Raw genomic sequence first — 20426 nt, forward strand, 5'->3', positions numbered from 1 at the left:
TAGATCTAACTATACAAACGATGAAACTACAAGACTTTTAGGGAAAAAGAAAAAAAAGAAGATATTTATGACTTGGAGGTGGACATCAAGTTCTCAGAGGTGTCACCAAAACACAACCCATTAGGCAAAAAACAGATTGGACTTGACCACAATTGGAAATGTTTGCTCTGGGAAAGATACTGTTAAGAGAAAGGAAAGACAAGCTGCAGTTTTTGAAAAAATATTGGCAAATCACACATCCCACGTAGGACTTGTATTCAGGATGCACAAGGAACTCTCAAAGCTTGACAGCAAGAAAACACCCCCAGGAGGACATATGGAAGGCCAATGCGCAATATGTTCAGTTATCATTAGCCATCAGGGAAACGCACGTTAAAGCCATGGTGAGATGCGCTACGCACCTAGCAGAACAGCAAGATAAAAAGGTAAAAGTAAATAAAAACAAAAAGAGTGACAACACTCAGTGCTAGTGAGCATGTGGAGGAACTGGGACTCATTCACTCGTGGCAGGTGGAGATGCGGAGTGAAACATACACTTGCCATGTGACCCATGTGCATTTACCCTCGAGAAATGAAGATTTATATTCATTTAAAACCTTACGCATGAATGTTCGCAGCAGCTGATCATGATCACCAACAACCGGAAATGACTCAAATGTCCTTCAGCAGGGGAGTGAATCCCTCCATACTACCCTGTAAGGCAGGAAGGATTGCCGGCATAGGCGACAAGGCGCACAGACCAAGGGAATGAAGCCAGCCTAAAATGTTACATGCTGCATGTTGGCTGGTGCCCTTGGGAGGTCAAGGTGACATCTGAAACAGATCCCCTGTACTCAGAAGGCAAGGAGAGGCCAAAGACCAAGGAGGCGGGCCACTCCAGACGGGTAGCTGGCAGATTTAAAGAAGCAAGGAAACTTACCTAGGAAGTTTGTCTTGGGGGCCACAAGGCGGGTAGGTCTCCCCAGGCACCGCCAGAAGTTAAAAGTTCCTATAGAGGTTTTCTGGAGCTCCATCATATACACCATCCAAGGGATCCCTAAACATCTTACTCTTTCAAGGCTCTGTGCCCCCAAACTCAGCTCCTCCTATGGGGACGGACAGGGGCCCGGACTTAGACTCCCAGGACAGGGGGAGGCAGTGAGGAGGCTCTGATTGCCCAGGTCCAGCTCGTGGGTCAGTAGGACGATCTCGTCCTCTCAATGACCTCCCCCTACAGTGCATGTTTCCATTTTTAGAACATTCTCAAAAAGACAAAACTCTAGTGATAGAGACACGAACCAGTCAGAGTGACGGGAGCCGGCCACTTCAAGAGACAGCATGAAACTCTTCCTTTGAGGTGACAGATGTGTTCTGGATCCTTAAGTTGGTGGGGGTTACACGGACTTAAACAGGGGTTAACACTCAGAGAACTTGACAACAAAAAGTGGAGTCAGTTTTGCTGTATTTTATTTTATTTTATTTTTTAAAGATTTTATTTATTTATTTGACAGACAGAGATCACAAGTAGGCAGAGAGGCAGGCAGAGAGAGAGAAGAGGAAGCAGACTCCCTGCTGAGCGGAGAGCCCGATGCAGGGCTCGACCCCAGGACCCTGAGATCATGACCTGAGCTGAAGCAGAAGCTCAACCCACTGAGCCACCCAGGTGCCCCAGTTTTGCTGTATTTTAATTCAAAAACTAAAATTAAAAAACACAGAAGCCTAAGAAGATTAGTGTAGAATATAGAAAGAGTTATCAATCTATAGTTCTGAAAGTTATATATATGAAGTTTTAGTTATTTTTTTTTAATCCATTTATTTGACAGAGAGAGAAAGAGAACACTAGCAGGAGGAGCAGTAGGAAAAGGGAGAGGGAGACGCAGGCTCCGGAGCCTGAGGCAGGACCACAGGACCACCACCTCAGGGGAAGGCAGACACTTAACCACTGAGCCACCCAGATGCCGTAAGAGTTTTATTTTTTAAGCAATCTCTACCCCAACATGGGACTCGAACTCACAACCCCGAGATCAGCACGCTCTACTGACTGAGCCAGCCAGGCGCCCCTATATGAGTTTTGAAATTCAGATATTTTTCTTCTAAAACCAAAACATGTTAAGCGCCGAAAACTATTTTAAAAATGAAGACACAAGATGGAGATTTAAAATATTTCTTAAGGGGCACCTGGGTGGCTCAGTGGGTTGAACCTCTGCCTTCGGTTCAGGTCATGGTCCCAGGGTCCTGGGATCGAGCCCCGCATTGTGCTCTCTGCTCAGCAGGCAGCCTGCTTCCTCCTCTCTCTCTGCCTGCCTCTCTGCCTTTCGATCTCTGTCAAATAAGTAAATAAATAAATCTTTAAAAAAACAAAAAATAAAATATTTCTTAAGCCAGTGTCCCAGGGATAAAGCCACTGTTATCTTGGTAAATATTAACTACAGACCTCTCTGCCTTTGCCTGGGTCCCTTTGTCTATGATTAAAACACAGAAAAACAAACACCCACAACAAAAAGCTGTAAGCAACAAACCTGTGTTTCTCACGGTTCTGGAGGCTGGAACGTCCAAGGTCACGCTGCCGGCAGATTCCGTGTCTGGAAAGAACTCGCCTCCTTGCTCATAGATGATGAGCTTCTCCACACTGCGTCCTGTCCTCACCGGCTGGAAGGCGCCAGGGAACCCCTCTGGGGTCTCCTTCGTGAGAACACTAATCCCATTCACAGGAGGCTCCGCCCTCCTGACCTCATCAGCTCCCAAAGGCCCCACCTCCTAATGTCATCACCTGGGAGGTTAGGATTTCAACATAATGAATTCCGTGGGGGCGAAGTTACACTATCCCGTCTTATTTTCTTCAACCTGATTTTCAGTGGCTGCTTTGTAATCCATTGTACCACGGGGATCCCATAACCCATGTAGATAATGCCCTATAATCATTGTGTCCTATCTTTAATATTACATACGTGACAGCAAAATTTTCCGAAGGATAAAAACAGGATTCTCATACAAAGGCTGGGGTTGTACACCATGGGTGGACCAAGAAGTGCTGACAGATGCTAAATTAGATACAACACTGGGATTATTGGAGGGCAACTTTTCTCCCTGGCAGAAAAGAAAATCTTGGCACTTTATAAATTGCTTACAAATTAGCCTGAAACTTCCCAGAGATGTAAGATAGCAGATTCCCTAATGCACAGTGATTAGAAAGTCAAAGGAAGTTACAGTTCCTAAGAGAATCAATCCATCTTGGAAAATACTACGGCCTGACTTTTAAAAGGATGACTTTTTGCCTTATTTCCACATTTTGAATTACTTTCCTGTATCCAAACAAGTCTTATTTTTATTAACAGTCAGTGAGCACCTTGTAGCTGAAATTTGGCCCATGTCCGTAATTCTTTTGGATGGGAAGTTTTCTGGAAGCAGAATTCTGAGTTGAAGAATGACCCTGAGATCATGACCCTGAGATCACGACCTGAGCTGAAATCAAGAGCTGGTCACCCAACTGACTGAGCCACCCAGGTGCCCCCAAAATATATGTTTTTTGTGCCTTCAAAAAATCTGTACCAGCACAGCCTCCATCCACAGTGAACGGAGGTCTTCATTCTCCTACACCTCCCCAATATCAGAAGTTATTCTAGGGGCACCTGGCTGGCTCAGTCGGTGAAGCATGTGACTCTCGACCTTAGGGTGGTGAGTTCAACCCCCATGTCAGGAGTAGAAATCACTTAAAAATAAAATCTTTAAAGATAATCGTAATAAAAATATTTTTAAGAAATAATAAAGTAAAAAAAAAAAAATCTGGGGGAGCCTGGGTGGCTCAGTTGGTTAAGTGTCTGCCTTCGGCTCAGGTCAAGATCTCAGGGTCCTGGGCGCCTGGGTGGCTCAGTGGGTTAAGCCGCTGCCTTCGGCTCAGGTCATGATCTCAGGGTCCTGGGATCGAGTCCCGCATCACGCTCTCTGCTCAGCAGGGAGCCTGCTTCCTCCTCTCTCTCTGCCTGCCTCTCTGCCTGCCTCTCTGCCTACTTGTGATCTCTGTCTGTCAAATAAATAAATAAAATTTAAAAAAAAAAAAAAAGATCTCAGGGTCCTGGATCGAGCCCCGAGTCTAGCTCTCTGCTCAGCGGGAAGTCTGCTTCTCCCTCTCCTCTGCCCCTCCCCCTGCTTGAGTTCTCTCTCTCTCAAATAAATAAATAAAATCTTTAGAAAATATATATGAGGGTTGTGTGTGTGACCACTCATTCATCAGCGTTATTGCTCACCTGGTGGCACCGTGTGAAACTCCATGTCCTCCTGCTCACTCGGAGCACGGATGGGAGCGCCTTGGAGAGTCTGTCATTACGCAGACCTGCTGGGAGGGAGGGGCCCCTTTCCCTTCCGCAGCTCCCTACGGACGTGGTCAACCTTCTTCAAGACTGGGGAGCACAGAAAAAGTGTCACAAGGAAAGGAGTCCTGATACGTGCCACAGTGTGGATGAAACTCAAAGGCGTCATGTTAAAGGGAGGAAGCCAGACACAAAGGGACAGATGTCGTCTGATTCCATTTATACCAAACACCCAGAAGAGGCAACTCCACAGAGACAGAAAGCATACTTGCGGCTGCCAAGGGCTGAGGACAGGGGGGAAAGGAGTGACTGCTTAATTGGGAACAGGGCTTCTTTCTGGGGTGATGAAAATGTCTTGGAAGCACCAGAAAGTAACCCTCAAACTGCGGGGAGAAAAGGACCCTTGCTTCTGTGCTCTTGGTCCACTCTGTTAGATATTTGAAGCCCATGGGTGCCTGGGTGGCTCAGTGCGTTGGGCCTCTGCCTTCGGCTCGGGTCGTGGTCTCAGGGTCCTGGGATCGAGCCCCAAGTCGGGCTCTCTGCTCAGCAAGGAGGCTGCTTCCCCCTCCCCCTCTGCCTGCCTCTCTGCCTACTTGTGATATCTCTCTCTCTGTGTCAAATAAATAAATATTTTAAAAAATATATTTGAAGCCCATTCCATTTATGGATTTCCTTTGGGTCTTTCATTTTTGTAGAACTCTTGATGGCACGGAAGCGTTCAGTATATGATCTTTCCCACTGTAAACACACATGCACAGAAGAGGGAACAGAAGCTGCTCAGAGTCTCCAGCTGGGGCTTCCGCTGGATCTGAACCCGGTCTGCCTGATCTGAGGCCAGCCAGCAGCTGCAGTGAGGTGCAGCCCCAGGACGGCCAGTGGGGACGGAGACTCCGGAAGTGGCTGACCATCCCCCGGGGCTGGGGCTCCCTGCATGACCTGCTTCTGCTGGCAAGGAACTAGGGACACATTACAAATCATTTCATTACACTTTATGGGAAAAGATCATTTTCTCATCCTTCTCTGTCCTCTGTGTCTCCGTACGCTGTCAATTTTCTGCAGGTGCTGAGCAGAGTTCAGTCCATTTTTGTGCTGGGTATTGATCTGGGGGATCTCCAGGTATGGATTCTGGTCACAGAGACTGCCAACAGCTGGGCTGCATTTGAGGCAGACTTCCCTGCTCATCGTAGAGTGAACCGTTGTGGCTCCGGGAAAGGAGGGAGCAGGGAAGGCAGCAGCAAGGTCAGGGTGAAGTCTAAATACCCCCACGGGCAGGCAGGAAGCAGGGACTTTCCCCCTGCTGCTGGCACAGCATCCTTTTTGTGGGCTTGTGGTGTTCCAGAGAGAGCATCATGGGCAGGGGTTAGGCAGGGCAGAAGCTGTGTTCGCACCGAGGGAGTCTCCCTTGGCTAACAAATGGTTTTACATTCCGTGTTTTCCTCTAGAATTTGGGACTCGGACCAGGATCTTGAGGGCAGTCTCTCCAGGGGCAGAAGTGGGGAGAAATAGAAGCCAAGGGTCTTGTCACTGGACCCAAATGGGGCCAAATGAAAGGGGCGGCAACTTTGGGATGGCGAGCTTTGGGTATTAACAAGAGCTTCTTTGCTTTGTGAAAGGCCTCCAGACATGTCATTTCATTGATTCTTGATGAAAGAAAGAAAGAAAGGAAGAAAGGTGCTTCTGTTGTCCCCACTTTACACACGAGGAAAGGGAGGCTGAGAGAGGCCAGATCTTGCCACTGGCAGGGACGCAGCCAGGACCAGGAGCCCAGGCAGGAACATACCTGGTGAGGTGGGAAGCCCCAGGAGAGGAGGGAAAGTCTCCTCCACACTCCTGCAGTATTTAATTTACAGCCAGATGGTACAGCAAGTGGGGTGGCTTGGAGATGTCCTGAAACCAGCCCAGAATGCCGAGGAGAGCAACCTTTCCCAGACTTCACCCTGCAGCCAGAATTCCAGGCCTCCCCAGGCCGCCAGGAGGTCGATCAGATCCCTTTTTGTGGAAGAAACCCCTTCTCCTGCATTGTCCAAAGAGCACTCAGGAGGGTGAGGACGGGGTCATAGGAGTGGCTCGGTCATTGCCTCCCTTGCTTTCTGGAGAGGCCAGAAGCCGGCCGCGGATGCCCCACAGCTGTTTTTGAGAGCCACAGGTTTGACTTGTCTTTGCATCAAGAAAATGACATTTCCTCATGAGGACTGAACCCCATGGCTTGGTGGAAAATTCCAGAATCTGGGAAGGGCCAGTTCTAGGCGACCCAAGAGAGAGAACCCCAGGCCAAAGATGATGGGTCCTAGTGGTGGTTACGGCTTTGGGTCCAGGAAGCCTGGCCTCAGATCCCAATTCTCCCATATATTAGCTGTGTGACCCCAGGCAAGTCACTGAACCTCTCTGGGACTAGGTTTCCTCACCTGAAAACGGACATAAGGACAGGAGCTACCCCACTGGGTGTGAGAGGACAGCACACAGGTGTGGCGATGGCAGAGACAGGGGTGAGGAAGGGCTGAGAGCCAGGGAGAGAAATGTCATCATCACAATAGCCTCGGCTGCTGTGTGTGGGACCTCCTGGAGAGCCCAGCCCCAGCCAGGTGCTCCCTGTTCTGTCAGGTCAGGTTCATGATAATACTTGGCAAGGTGGATCCCCTGATCAACCCCATTTTATAGCTCCAGGCCTTGCCAGGATGGGTCCTGGGACCCTGTTCAGGCTTGCTGCCTCTATCCCTGTGCCCCGGAGAGCCCTCTCTCGGGCGTACCCCACCCACCCATGCCCACACTTCATGCCTTATTGGCTGCCCAAGCAGAAGGGCTCTAGGGCTTGGGCACCCTCAGGGTCCCATGCTCCCAGCCCCAAGTAGATTGTGAGCAGGACCCTCTTCCCTGTGCCCAGCCCCTGTCCCCTTGCCTCCCCCAACCGCCTCTGAACCTCTTCTCCCTCCAGACGCTGGGCCTCCCTCTGATGGGCCCCAGTTGGCCAGGCCCCTTCCTTGGTAGACCTTACCTCCCTGAGCACGAGACACTTGGGAGAGATCAATGTCGAACAGCCACTGCCCAGATCTGGACTTAACAGAAGCTACGTCCCCAGCCCCCTTCTTCTGACCAAGGACAGTTTGATCAGAGGCTGGAAGCCGCTTCCAGACTGTAAGATTGGACGACTACTTCCCCTCTGGGCCTCTGCATCCTTGTCTGTGAAACGTGGGATGATAATACTAGGACTGGCCTCAAGGGGGCGGGGCTATCAGGCGTACATGAGACAATGCGTGTGAATCCAGCACACCGTAAGTGCAGTGTTAATTACGATCGTGACCAGGCTCAATATTGTTATGACCACTTGGGTAACAGTTAAAATGGGTGAGTTACAGAGAAGAGCCTTTCCGCTTGTGCTCCCAAGAAGCACAGAGAGAGGGCCGCGGGGTGATAAGTTTCAGACAGTGTTGGGGCCAACTCTCTGAAGGTGGCCTGTATCTTGTCTTTCTGTGTGGATTCACATCCTAGAAAAATCTGATGTTCCATGGGCATATAGGCAGCCGCCATCAGCTCTGTATGCCTCCCCCACCCCACCCCACCCGGCTTCTCTATTTCTTGTAATCCAACCTCTGCACCTTTACACCAGCTGTCCCCTGCCTAGATGCCCTTCCCTCCTCCTCACTCATTGAGATCCTGTCATTCTTCAAGGCCAGCCCACGAGGAGCTCATTCAGGTGGGACCCTGGTGGCTGCAGATGGGCACCATGCTGGGTCGCTTGGTGGACATTGCCCATCTATGGCTGGGGTTCACAACCTTCTGTGGGTGTGTGCGCCTTCCTAAACCACCAGCACGTTCATCCAAGGCCATGGCCCAAGCCTGACATTGTGACCACCCAGAATACTGAAGGGTAGCAGAATATGCCACCCCAAAAATATGCCTCTTCAGCATCAGGATTATTTTGAGCTGATTATTTTGGAGAAACAGCAGATGCAGAAGTTCTAGACACAGAGTAGAAGGGAAATCTACATTTCTAAAGGAAATTTCCATTAGAAAGGGCACCTGTACCAGCAAGATGGCTATTACCAGAGATCATTTTTCTGTCACCTGAGAGACTTATCTGCAAAGCAAGGCAAACTTTGTTTCCTATATATTTCTTCCTCTCATCTTTCTGTGAATTGCTTTCTCCCCACCTAGAAGTCCCAAAGCCCGACCCCTTTCCTGAGCTCAGGATGGCACATAAGTAATCATCTGGCCCCTTTTTGCGTAATATCTTTTTGTAACTCCCATGTGTACATTTGGAATTAAATTTTGCTTTTCCCCTTCATCTGTTTTATGTCAATTTAATTCTTGGACCAACCACAGAACCTGGGAGAGTGGGAGGGAAAATTTTTCCTCCCCTACAGTTCATGTATCAGACTCATTCATCCTCATAGAAGCTGGTGAAGGACTCCAGTTAGCTTTAAGCTGTTGCCTAGAAATTGCTTAGAAAACCCAGCATTGGGCTAGTTGATTTGATGCATGAGCTTGGGTGACTCCAAATCTTAGAGTGGGTTGGAGATTTTCCCTGATGACGATGATGATTCTCTCCCAGTGAGAGGGAACTCCCCACCCTTCTCCAGGGCTGGCGCATTGTACCTTCTCCCCCAGGTCCTGGGCTCTGGCCTCTGACCTTGCACAAATACTCTCCTTCTCAAAGAGGAAGGCCTTTTGACATATATTAATTGGGTGGTCGGAATCCTTGAAAATTAATGCAGCCCTTCCACAATATCCCAAAGACTTCCCCTCACCTCTGGGGCAACCAACAGACCCATGACTAAAATAGAACCCGCCCTCGGCCAGATGACAATCCCCACCCGTTCCTCCTCCTCTCTGAACAATGCTGGTTTATGCTGCATCACATTTGTTAATTCTAAGATCTGCTTATGCAATGACTTTATTTCGGGTCTCTGGAGAAAAGGGCACAATTTCTGAGATGGGAATTTGAAGAGACTGTGAGGACTTCTGGTCCCCTCTTCCCCCTCCTTCCCAGCCCCCCACCCCCAACATGAGGCCAGCCTGCCCAGTGCCCTCACTGTGGTATCCCTGCAAAGACTCACCTAGCCAAGTCTTGGAGGGTCCACCCAGGTCCCCCCAGCCTCTGCCCCCCTCATCCCTAGTCCTTCAGCAAAAGAAAGTCCTGCCCCAGGAGCTGTCCCCACTGGAACCCTCAGTCCCTGAGCCTGCAGAGGAGGGCACAATGGAAAGGAAGAGGAAAGGGGAAGCCGTGAGTGAGAAGAGGCAACGTGGGGGACGCACTGCCCTACGCAGTTTTTATTAAATCCCTTTGCCATAAAATGAGAGTTTAGATGCAAACTTTTAGAGGGAGGGTCCGATCATTTAAGATGACCCAGAGGCGCCTGCTGGCTCAGTTGGTAGAACACATGACTTGATCTTGGGGTTGCAAGTTGAAGCCTCACACTGGGTGTAGAGATTGCTTAAAAAAATAATAAAATAAAACAATTCAGTGGCTTACTCAGTATATTAGATAGAATATAAATTTGGCTGTTGACACAGAGACCCAACACGGCTTCATTAAGATAGGAGTTTCTCTTCCTCCTAACAGTCCCTGTGTAAACGGCCCAGGGTTGGCGTGGCAGCTCCACCGGTTCAGGGACCCTGGTTTCAGGAAGGTTTGTTTCTGAGTCCTTGGTCCAACCAGAGGGAAAGGGCTTTGAAAGAGTTATGCGCATTGCTCTCACCCCATTGGTCAGAACTGAGTCATGTGGCCAAACTCAGTAGCCCCATCTGCTGCTAAAAGGGATCAAGAGGGGCGCCTGGGTGGCTCAGTGGGTTAAAGCCTCTGCCTTCGGCTCAGGTCATGATCCCAGGGTCCTGGGATTGAGCCCCACATCGGGCTCTCTGCTCAGCGGGGAGCCTGCTTCCTCCTCTCTCTCTGCCTGCTTCTCTGCCCACTTGTGATCTCTGTCAAATAAATAAATAAATAAAATCTTTAAAAGGGCTCAAGAGACATGAGACCCTCCCCCGTCAGAGCTGTGCCCTGGGGCAGGGCCCTGGGGTCCTGGTCCCCCCACTCCTTGCAGAGATGTGTACAGGTGTGTGGATCCTTGGTACCTGCTTGCAAGTAAATATTTGGACATTTAGCAGACTAAGACCCGCTTTTGTTATAATTCTTTCTGGTGGCAATGTTGCTGGTGGGGGTGGGAGGTGTGGGTATGGGGGCGGTGTGTCTGTGGAGCCATCATCTGCCTCTGATTGGGGGCCCACATCTTTGCCAGAAAACCCCATCAGTTAGAATGCTGGCCTAAAATCAAGTGGTGGAACATGGCTGGGAACCAGGTCTGATTCTGGAATCTGTGTCCCTAACGACCACCCCACACAGCCTTCCCACATGGCCTTTGACTTGCTGCCACGTGTCTAGAGGAATTCTAGTCTTTATTCCAGACCGAGGCGTTCTGCGGGGTGCTAGCTAATCAGCAACTCTGGAAGCAAGTCTGGCCCTCTGAGTGGTCCTGACACAGCCAACCCTTGCCCCCCACCCCCGACCAGAACTAGTCCAGGCCCCTAGTCTTGTTTTCATACGGTGGAAAACCTTTAGAGAAACCCCTTAGAGAGCCCCAGGAGAGGACAGAGGCAGGAATGGACATGCTGGCTGGGAGCGAGACAGCGGGGTGAGGGGCTCACCCTGGTGAACTCTGGGCTTCCCACCACACGCCCTGAAATGTTCTGTTTCATCATGACGCCCAAGGCTCTCATCTTACACAGTCTCTATCTTGGGGACACTGGGCAGACAACACCCAAAGCAGGAGGAAGGGTGTCACAGGAGGAGGAGGAAGCCTAAAAATGAAACGAAAAAGAACAGAAACAGACAAAGCAACAGGTCCACACAAGGGAGGCGAGGACAAGTCAGGAAGCGTGTTTAATTGGCGTGACATGGAAGACATACATCAGGAGAGGAGGCCTGGGCGCGCTGCTGCGGGGCCCTTCTCCACCCTGGGGCCTCACCCCGCCCCCACCCGCACCCCAGGACGAGGGCCTGCTGCTTCCCCAGAGACACAAACCAGTGGATTCAGACAGGACAGCACCCCAAAAAGAGGCTCAGAGGGGGTTGGAAAGGCAAACAGAAAGAAAACAACCATAGCCAGGAAACATTGCACTTTTTTTTTTTTTTGGTTAAGAGTTGCCCAAATTCCTTTACAAAGTTGCAGGCACCCGGTCGGGGCGCCAGGACGCCCCAGGGCCTTCCACCTCTGCAAGGTGCTCTGAGCCCCATGCTCCTTCTGCTCTCCACTCCTTGCTTGGCCCCCTGGGGCGGGGGGGGGGGGCGGGGGAGCTGAGCAGACCCCTGCTCCCATCCGAGGGACAGAGGAACTGAACAAGGAGCCACTTGCCCCGAGTCTCAGAGAAAGCTGGTCTCTGAGTCAGACAGGGAGCATATGGCCCTCCGTGGAGCCCCGGGCCCCTGCAAAGACCCTTGCAAAGACGTGGGGAAAATGGAAATGTACACGCTTCGGGACAAGGGGGAGGGGAGGGAAGGGAGGGCTGGAGGGTATCTGTGTTTGTCCCAGTTCCGGGCGGTAGACAGAGCCTGAACCTAGATGCCAAGACAGAAGATGGGACCAGCTGTTTATTCAACAAAAGCCTTTTATTCATTCAAAAATCAACCATTGGGTTTATTCCGCAGATATTAAAAAAAATGGGTAGAGGGCAAGGCTTCCCATCACGGTGCCCTTATGCTAATTAACTTGCTATCCCCGGGAGGGAGACTTAGAAGAGGGGGCATCTGGGAGAAACGCTGCCGATAATACCGGCTGAAGCCCAGAGCCCAGGTGAGATCGAAGCCCCCTCCTCTGCTCCCGCCCAGCTGGCCCCCTCCAAGCTCCTGTTTGGCCAGTTGGGGGCCGGGGGGAGGGGCTCACATGCCTTTGCAGCTCTCCGCCACCAGGGGGCGCGCCTGCGTCCCCTTGGATTCCCCTGACTCCGAGGCAGGGCTGCGCTGGGAACGGGGTACCTTTGCGCAGGGCTTGCAGTGGGCTTTTCTCCAGGGAGAGGCTGCCTCTCCCGGGGGGCCAGGGTACCCCCAACCTTCTTACCCTTAGAGGAAAGACAGGTTTCCGAAAGCCCAGGTGTGCCTGTCGTCTAGGAAGTTGGCTGTCAAACAGAAAAGCATTTCAGGGGAAAGGAGGACACACATGTTTTCCTAGACGTTACTCAGAATGTTGCCTGGTTACATTACCAGGAACTCTGGCATTCTCCTCGGTGCCATCAACACAGAGTGGGGAGGGGACGCTGTGAGGAAGAGGCCAGGGCCGCTGCTAGGGTCAGCAGAGGGACGGAGAGCCTGGCCACCAGTGGGTCTGGAACCCCAAGAGAGCAGCATGTGACCGCCCTGGGCCTCGGGTGGAAATCGCTGCTGGGGACAGAGGCGCACAGCTGCTCAGGATTCCAGATCTAGAGGCGTGGTGAGAGAAGGGGACAGAACTGTCCCTGCCCAGCAATGATGGGCACAAATGGCCAGTGTCCAGCACCCCACCAGGAAGAAGACTGGCCCTTCCAGGGGCTCCGGGCTGTCCCAGGGCATGGACCCAAGGTGCGCCTGAGCCATGGGTCCACAGAACACCTGTTAAGGCCAAAAGCCATACCCATGGCTCCAAACCAGGACAGAGGGCAAGAAGGTGGGAGGAAAGCCTCATAGGCAGATGCTCTATGGATGTCTGAGGGGGTGGGGGAGTGGGGGCTGGGGGGGCTCCACATGGGTAACCCTGGGTGATTCTGAGCTACAAGTCCCTTACCAAGATGATGCCTCTAGCACAGGCTACTCGACAGCTCCTCCCCACTGGGCCACAGAGGCAAATCGAGGCTCAGGCAGGAGCCAGAGAAGAAATGTGACATGGGGAAGGGCCTCCCTCTCCCCAACTCCAGCCCCAAGCCAGCAAGTCAATCTCCTGCCCTAGGTTCCTAGATCAGAGCTGGGATCAGGTGGGGAGTCCTGGGGCTTCTGAGCCAGTGGCCTGAGCAGGAAGGTGACCGCGGGGGCCTGGAGGGACCCCACCTACAAAGTCGCCTGTGAAAATGAAAGCGGTCCTGGTACCCGTGGAATCTGGGGGCTCCCCGTGGAGGTGGAGGACAGCCACGGGTTCTGCTGAGCAAGAAGGGAGTCTGGGACAAGCTGAGCAGTCTGGCCCGCGGGAACGGACATGCAAGCCCCACGCTGGCCGAGCCGTGCTCTGGGTTAATTAGCAGACACTCTGGCCTCCTGGGAAAGTGCAAAGTGAAGACCAAGGACAATTCAAAGTGAGAACCAAGGGCCAGCTTTTCCTCTCCTGGGGCTGGGGTAAGCAGGGAGAGGACAGGCTGCTGACTTTGCAAAGAAGCAGGAATTCTGGAGTCAGATCTGGACTGAGGGAGGCTGTTTCCCACCCCAGAAGCCTTCCTTTGATGAGGTTCTTGGCCAAAAAGTTCTAGACCAAGAGTCTAGGAGGGACCAGGAAGAACTGCAAAGAGATCCAGGTAGGTCGTCTGACCCCACACACCACAAATGCCATATCCCCAGAGACTTGTGCCAAGAGACAAAATAGTGACTCAGGCCGTTCCCGTGTCTGCTGGACTCTGGCGAACTTAGCCACGACCGCAAAATCATAAACCGTAAAAAGCCCAGGTTTACAGTTCTACAGCGTCGGCATGGAGGAGGTCCTTCCAGATCAAGCAGCCCAAGCCCTCCTGGCTTTGCAGCTCGGGTAGCTGGGGCCCAGAGAGGCTGGGGCTGCCCACAATCACATAGCAGGGCCGGCCGCAGCCTTCCAGCCTCTGGCCTGAAGTCATCTGGCTTTCCTGGTGGCAGCTCTTGGGCTATCCTGTCTCAGTGACTGGTGGGGTTAGAAGCTTCCTATGAGCACATGGGGGCCACAGGCCCTAGGAGCGGTCACTACTGAAGGGGACTGCCTGCGGCCCTTCTCTCCTGCCCTCCCTCCCAGCGTCTGAGCTGAGAGACGGAAGGGAAGGAGGATGCTCTGTGGTCCCCTGGACAAGGCAGGCAGGCAGAAAAGCAAGTGGCAGAGAACTAAGTGACGGTTTTCAAAATATCCACCGCGGAGGGAGAAGGAGCCCTTCCTTCTGCTCACGTGCTTGCAGAGAGTGCCCGCCTCCCCTTCCCTAAGGTACCCAGTCCTCCTTCGCCGGCTCCGAGGCCCCATGCTGCGGCAAACACCAAAGCAAGAGTTGCGAAACCAAAAGATGTCCCCTGTTCGTCCTCAGAAAAGATGCTGTGGACTCAGAGGAGAACACAGGATGGGGAGCGTGGACAGGAAGCAGAGAAAAGGGGTTCAAGAGGAAGCATTCGGGCTGGGGGTGGGGGGCAAACAGTGCATCAGCCATTTAAGAGACCTACCCTTCCCCCTCTCCACACATCAAGCACAGTATCTGGGAAAAAAAAAAAAAAGAGAGAGAGAGAGAGACAAAGTTTTTTGGCTTCTTGGCCGCTGCCGGCCACCATCCTCCCAAGCACAGGTGGGCAGGGGGCAAGGGCGTGCACATGTAAACGGTAGGCCCCGCATCCCTGGGAGCTTTGGACACATGAGGCAGCAGCAACAGTTAACAACCAATAAATAAAAGATATCAATTCTATATGTATAAAAAAAACTCACTTTCCCCACAAAAAGCACAATACTGTTATCACACCAAAAAATCATTCTCATCATGAATCATCCTAGCCACGCAGGGGGTTTCCACTGCTCGAGGATGGGACAACCAAGAGCGGTAATCCGGCGGGCCCCCTCCCCACCCCACCCCGACACCCCGAGCGCACCGTGGCCGTGGCCCTGACTCCCCGTGGCCTCTCCGGCTGCCGAAGGACGGCCGAGGCGTGAGGCAGTGTTCTCTGAGGTCAACGCAAAGGTAGCCTTCTCCCCATCTGTCAGTCTGCACCTTCTAGGACAGAAGGTAGTTTTGTTTTTTGTTTTTTGTTTCTTTTTCAAGGTCTGTTTGAAATAAAAAACAAAAGCACACGCACAGGAGAGCGGGAGGGACCCAGAGGCTGCCCGCGAAGCAGCCGAGTCCTTGGTTTTGCAGAAGGCTCGAGCCTTTTCCGTTCCGTGTCGGTTTCTGGACAAGCAGAGGTGGTCGGCGATCGGAGCCGGTGGCTTCAGGCGGCGGTGGGTGCAGGGCAGCGGGGAGGAGAGCCGGGCCTCGCGGTTCTAGGGCAGCCAGGCCGGCTGTGGATGCGGAGAAAGGCTGGGTGGACACAGGAGGGCGGTGTTGGGGCGGAGGGGGCCTCACGGCTCAGAGGAGGTGAATGGTTCCCAGGCATCTGGAAGACACGAGAAGGTGAGACAGGCCCAGAGCTGGCTGCCAGGGACGCACCCCCACAGGGCTGGGGGGAGAGTCAGCAAGGGGGCGGGGTGGCATTCTGTCAGAAGTCCTGAAATTTAAGGGGCGCACCCTCTGATCCACCTTTCGGTATTTATCCTTCAGAAATAGATCAGGTGGGGGCGCCTGGGTGGCTCTGTTGGTTAAGCATCTGCCTTTGGCTCAGGTCATGATCCTGGGGTCCTGAAACCGAGTCCCGAGTCGGGCTCCCTGCTCAGCAGGGGTCTGCTTCTTTCTCCCTCTCCCTCTGTCTGCTGCTCGCCCTACCTGTGCTCTCTCTCTCCCTCTCTCTCTGTCAATTAAATAAAATTTTTAAAAATAAAAATTAAAAAAATTTTTTTTTTAATTTTACCTATAACAGGAGAATAAAAAGGAAGGGAGCAAAGTCAGCGTCCCAGCGGGGAGCTGGCCGGACACCCGGGACACAGCCCGAGCATCACGTGACGGACAACTGTTGAGAACCAACGCGTGGCGTGGCCTAGAAGCTCAGTGGGCTGAGTCAGCAGGGAAGGGCAAAGAACACCCTAAGACCCCACTTCACACCCACTAGGATGGCTCTCCCCGAACACGGGGAAGTAGCAAGTGTTGGAGAGCATGTGGAGAAACGGGGACCAACACCCTTGCTGCCGAGGAGGCAAAACGGTGTGGCTGCATGAAAACCAGTGAGGGTTCTTCAAAACGCTAACTACAGAGTTAGCCCAGGAGCCAACATTTCCACTCTTAGGGATCCCCTTAGTGGATATGGCATCTGATTTTGGAGGGATACAGATGTTTTGGAACTAGACAGAGGGGACGCTTGCACGTCGTCGTGAATGTACGAAATGCCACTGAATGGCTCATTTGAAAATGGTTCATTGGAACCCACACTGCCCCTCTGAGATGGGGCGTCCTGCTGGCTCCGTCACTAGAGTATATGACTCTTGATCTCAGGGTTCTGCGTTCAAGCCTCACATCTGGTGTGGAGCCTCCTTAAAATAAATTAATATTTTTAAAAAATTTTTTAAAAAACAAAATGGTTCATTTTAAGTTAGGTGAATTTCGCCTTGATCTATTTTTGAAAAAAGGCACGGAGAGCCGTCCTGTCTGTCAGCGTCTCCGCCATCCACAGATCCTTTCCGTAACCTGCTCCACTTAAATCGCACGTCTCTGCTCTCTTGACTGCGCGGGCGTAGGTGTCTGATCCAAAAGGGGCCACTTCCCAGATCTGTGGGACATGACCTGAAAGCATCATCTGGGTCAGTCGGAAGCTAGGGGGCGGGGGCCGTGGGGGAACAGCAAGGCCCCATGGGACCAGAATCGGGGGCCACCGTGGTGGAGGGAGGAGTCACTCAGGGAAAAGCCTCTCAGCCTTTCGTTCCCATGCCAACCCTGGGGCACTTGGCTGAGTGTCCAATCACAAGCTTTGCCTTCTGTGGCAGTCTGCGAACCCTTGTGATCTGCAGTGTTGTGGCTAAAACTGCAAACGTGGGGAGACTCATGAAATGCATTTAAATCCATGAATTCATGATTGTATGTTTAAAAAAGAAAAAAAAAAGCCACCGGTCACCTCAAAATGACGTTGGGAAACCGACTCCTTCTGGAAACTGAAAAGGAGGAAGAATTGAGTATCTATCCTGTCTTTCCAGTTAAAAAAGTAGGCTTTGGGGACGCCTGGGTGGCTCAGTTGGTTGGACGACTGCCTTCGGCTCAGGGCGTGATCCTGGAGTCCCGGGATCGAGTCCCGCATCGGGCTCCCAGCTCCATGGGGAGTCTGCTTCGCTCTCTGACCTTCTCCTCGCTCATGCTCTCACTCACTGTCTCTCTCTCTCAAATAAATAAATAAAATCTTAAAAAATAATAATAATAAAAAAGTAGGCTTTGGAGTAACCAGAGAGTTGACGAGGGGAGGATTTCCTGCGTAGAAGCAACTAAGCCACCGACAATGGACAGACCACTTTAGGACGTCAGCTACAGAATGAATGAATGAAGTCGTCATCACCAGTGCCTGCTGGTGTCACCAGACCTCACGAGCTACCTGGTGGACACACACAGCCCCACTTGGGAGGTGTTCTCAACAAACAACAACCAGACTGAGGGCCAGACAAGCCTGTAGATCCAGGAAGTACAGGGAACCGAAGAACATGTGAGAACCACCATGGGGGCACCAACCGTAAACCCCAGACGGACGACTCTACGGAACATGTTTCTCGACATGTTCAGCAAGCCAAAGAGCAAAGGGGAAACACAGACTAAAATAAATTTGAGAGATCTATCGGCCAATTGCTACGGATGGCATTTACTCAGATTCTGATTCCAATAAACAAAACCCGCGAGGTAACAGGAAATGGGAATGCCAGCCTCAGGCCGGGGTTGGGGGGTAGTAAGGCATTAGTATGGATTTTTCTACTATTATGGATTTTGGAAAGGATCAATATCTTTCAGGAATACATTTTGAAATATTTACATATGAAATGACAGAATGTCTTGAATTTGCTTCAGAGTAACTGCAAAATGCATAGGGAGGGTATAGACCATACAAGACTGGTGGCAAATTGGTGATTCTGAAGGAGGGTGGTCAGTAGTGGGATATTACACTATTCGCTCCACCACTGCTTGTGAATATGAAGTTTTAAAAAAAATCCACTTCAAGATTTCAAGCGTCCCGCAGCACAGGACTCTATAAATTATGGCCCAGCTATACAACAGAATACTATGCAACTATTAAAAACAATTGTCTCAAACCACCTTTTTTCTGATATAGAAAACAGGATCACCGTTTTGGGGTGTCTCCGTGAATTATGTAACAGTAACTTATCTAACAATTAGGATACATTAGGAATCTGAGAAGGCAAATCCATTACCAAAATGATAGAACACATGTTGGATATAATTACTACACAGTAGGTTCTAGGACAAGCCTGAGAAAAGGAAGAGTGCAATTTTGGAGACGAGCTATAGAAAGGCTGTCTGGGGGGGCGCTTGGGTGGCTCAGTGGGTTAAAGCCTCTGCCTTTGGCTCAGGTCATGATCCCAGGGTCCTGGGATCGAGCCCCGCATCAGGCTCTCTGCTCAATGGGGAGCCTGCTTCCTCCTCTCTCTCTGCCTGCCTCTCAGCCTACTTGTAATCTCTACCTGTCAAATAAATAAATAAAATCTTAAAAAAAAAAAAAAAAGAAAGAAAGGCTGTCTGAAAAGCTTGTCATGGAAATAAAGTCACATCTCCTTGGCCACCATGTTGCGGTTGACACTCAGGTGGATGTCTCCATACATGGTGTTAGGGAAAGCCCATGAAGACACAGCGTGACATGAACTTTGTGCCAAGTTGGGTAAAAGGCACTACAGATTTCTTTTCTTGGAGTGCCTGGGTGGCTCAGTTGGTTAAGCATCTGACTTCTGACTTTGGCTCAGGTCATGATCGTGGCAAGGTCATGAGATCGAGCCCTGCATCAGGCTCCACACTGGGCTGGAGCCTGCCTGAGATTCTCTCTCTCCCTTTGCCTCTGCTCCTTCCCCCAACTCCTGTGTGCTCTCTCTCTCTCTTAAAAAAAAAAAAAAAAAAAAAACTTTTCTAAGTGTTGAGTCTCCAAAAGAAAACATAAATGTTTCCTATAAGTTGTTCATAAAAAAAAGAAAAAAAACAGCCAACAACATATGGTTATGAATTCATTGTGGCTGAGGAAATACAAACACATATGTGTTCATAAAAAAACGTAAGGCAGAAACAATAAGGGTGATTGAAAAATAATCGTGCACCATAAAGAAATTAGTGACACTGTGTGAGTTTTTCTGGGGGGTGGATATATCAAGAACCTATGTTTGTACCACTTTTTCCATGGCCTGCGGGAGACAAAGCAGCATGTCACAGGACAGCTGCCAAGGAGGCCATTGGTGGTAATACACAAAAGAAGCTTCTGGGAAATGAGACAATGGATCATACACACCGTGGGGCTCAGAGCCACATACCGAGTGCTTCTAAGATCAGAGAAACAACTAGGATGATTCCTTTAGAAATTGGTTTGATTACATATCCCCAAGTGACCCAGTTACTGAGTATTAAGTTTTTGTGAGTGTTCCATTCCTTTTGAATCACTCTAGACCCAAAATGCTCACAGTGGTTATATCTGGGTTATACATGAAGGTTTTTAAAAATAAACTTTTTGTGTTCTATTTCAACATGTTGTCTAAGGTCTCTTCAATGGAAAAGGATTTCTTGTGTAAATTCATCAACAGCAGCAGCTGCCTCATAGAAGCCTCAGAACAGCAGAAGCCCCTGAAATAAAGCATCAGCAAATCAAATCTGATGATATGTAAAAAGGCTAACACATCATAGTGGAAGTGGAGTTTATTCTAAGAATGCAAGGGAGGCTCAGCATTCAGAAACCAATCAGTGCTATTCATTAGGTTAACACGCAAAAAGGGAGAAGAAGCATATGAACATTTTGATAGTTGCACAAATTTTCTTTTATAAAACTCAACACTCTCCAGGGCTATTAAAAAAAAAAAAAAAAAAAAAAACAACTCCTAGGAGGAGTCCCTGGCTGGCTCAGTTGGAAGATCTCAGGGTTGTGAGTTCAAGCCCCACGTGGGGTGTAGTAATTGCTTAAAACAAATGAACATAAATAAAAACAACTCCTGGTGAACTAGAAAAGGAAACTTTCTAAATCTGATAAAACCTATCAACAGAAGACCTATACCAGACATTCTAATGATAGTTATTGGACTAACTGTAACTTAACTAATCTAACTAATAGTGAATTATTGAAAGCTATCCTGCAAGACCAGGAGTAAGACAAGAATGTTCACCATCCCTACTCCTAAGTGACACTGCACTGGAAGGCCCAGC

The 20426-nt window shown here is 50.5% G+C and overlaps 1 protein-coding gene across 1 annotated transcript in view; it reads right to left on the reverse strand.

Moving 5' to 3' along the window:
* Nucleotides 1-11867: 11867 nt before the first annotated feature.
* Nucleotides 11868-20426, reverse strand: part of NCS1 (neuronal calcium sensor 1) — a 50869-nt gene continuing 42310 nt past the window's right edge. The window contains exon 8 of the mRNA XM_044264682.1: nt 11868-15546. The gene's annotated coding sequence lies outside the window, so the exon portion shown is untranslated. The remainder of the gene's footprint in view (nt 15547-20426) is intronic.

Source organism: Neovison vison, chromosome 9 (genome assembly GCF_020171115.1).
Source record: "Neovison vison isolate M4711 chromosome 9, ASM_NN_V1, whole genome shotgun sequence".
In the NCBI taxonomy this organism is placed as follows: Eukaryota; Metazoa; Chordata; class Mammalia; order Carnivora; family Mustelidae; genus Neogale; species Neogale vison.